Source organism: Octodon degus, unplaced genomic scaffold, assembly GCF_000260255.1.
Source record: "Octodon degus isolate 3935 unplaced genomic scaffold, OctDeg1.0 scaffold00016, whole genome shotgun sequence".
NCBI classification, from domain to species: Eukaryota; Metazoa; Chordata; class Mammalia; order Rodentia; family Octodontidae; genus Octodon; species Octodon degus.
In genome coordinates, this window is record NW_004524592.1 from 14,892,367 (window position 1) to 14,894,180 (window position 1,814).

The 1,814-nt window shown below is 41.8% G+C and overlaps 1 pseudogene; it reads left to right on the forward strand.

Annotated features, from left to right (window-relative positions):
- The first annotated feature begins 1,188 nt into the window (after positions 1-1,188).
- On the forward strand, positions 1,189-1,636 carry LOC105741596 (annotated as a pseudogene).
- Positions 1,637-1,814: the final 178 nt, after the last annotated feature.

Here is a 1,814-nt window from a genome sequence, read left to right on the forward strand (position 1 = left end):
TTTTTTAAACGTTTATTTTTTTTTAAATTTTATTTATGTGTATGTGGGGGGGCCAGCTCAGCTCACCAGGGGGCGGGGCTGGCTGGCATGTGGTGCTGGGGGACTGACCCTCGGTCTCTGGGCTTTGCTAAGCTTGTTCTGAGTAGGTGCTTTAGACCACTGAGCCATCTCACCAGCCCCCAGATAATACATTTGTCAGATAATATATAAAGGTACTACTTTACTAAATAAAAGTAAAGTCTCACATACTATAATGTAGAAACAAAAACATGTTTCACCATAGCAAGATATAGTACACTAGTACTGAATTTTTTAAAAAGCTAAATTTTACACACACACACACACACACACACACACACACACTGAACCCTTGGCTTGTATGTGCCAGGCAAAATTTCCACAACTGAACTAAATTCTGAGCCCTTCAAGTATAGTTTTTTAAAAAGCAATTGCAAATATATTTTCACTAAACTTATCATTTATTTTAAAATTATTATTCTGTATTTATTTAGTACAGGATCTCACTGCATGGATCAGACTCATAGTGATCCTCCTGTTTTTAGCCTCGCAAGCCCTGGGATTACAGGCTTGTGCCACCTTGTCCACCATGCCCAGTCTCAGTCACCAGTGCGCCCCAGGGGCAGGGCCATCATGGCAGGCCGGGGATCGAACCTCAGTCCCTGCACCTGCCTAAGCAGGTGCTTTAGTCTGTTGAGCTATCTGGCTAGTCCTAAACTTATTATTTTCAACTTCCTATTGAGATAAAAGATTCTCATAAAAATATAACATACTATGTTCTCTCATTCTAGGTACCTGGTAAACTGATAAACAGGAATAACTTTTATAGACAAAGGCAGGGCTAGGGAAATAGCACAGTGGAATAAATGCTTGCCTGGCAAGGTTTTGAGTTTAATCCCTGGAACCACAAAACAACAACAACAACAATAACAAAAGGCAGTTTCATTACTGACTGTAACAAAGAAAATGGCAAGTTCACAGATTAAGATTTATGATCATAAACTGTGTATTTGTTTTTTTTTTTTTTTTTTTTTTTGTGGAACCAGGGATTGAACTCAGGCCCTTGCACTTGCCAGGCAAGCACTTATTCTACTGAGCCATCTCCCCGGCGCCTGTGTATTTGTTTTTAATAGTGTCTTAAAAACACATGTGATAGGCCTTTTTATCAAGATGGAGCCGAAGGCAAAGAAAGCCCCTGCTCCTCCCAAAGCTGAAGCCAAAGCAAAAGTTTTGAAGGCCAAGAAGGCCATGCTGAAAGACATCCACAGCCACAAAAAGAAGATACAAACGTCGCCCACCTTCTGCCATCCCCAACACACTGTGGATCCGGAGGCAAGAGTGTCCCAGGAGAAACAAGCTTGACCACTATGCCATCATCAAGTTCCCCCTGACCACGGAGTCAGCCATGAAAAAGACTGAGGACAACAACACACTTGTGTTCATTGTGGATGTCAAAGTCAATAAGCACCAAATCAAATAAGCTGTAAAGAAGCTCTATGATATCAGTGTTGCCAAGGTCAATACCCTAATCAGGCCTGATGGAGAGAAGAAGGCATATGCTCTACTGGCTCCTGATTATGATGCATTGGACATTGCCAACAAAATTGGGATCATCTAAACTGAGTCCAGCTGGCTAATTCTAAATATATACTCTTTTTCTCAGTTTAAAAAAAAAAAAAAAAAAAAAAATATAGAGCGCAGGCCCAACGTGTGAGTGAGACCGTCCAGCCCGTCAGATCCTGATTTGACCCAGAGCTCAGGCAGGTGTGTGAGTGAGACTACCTGGGGTCCACTGG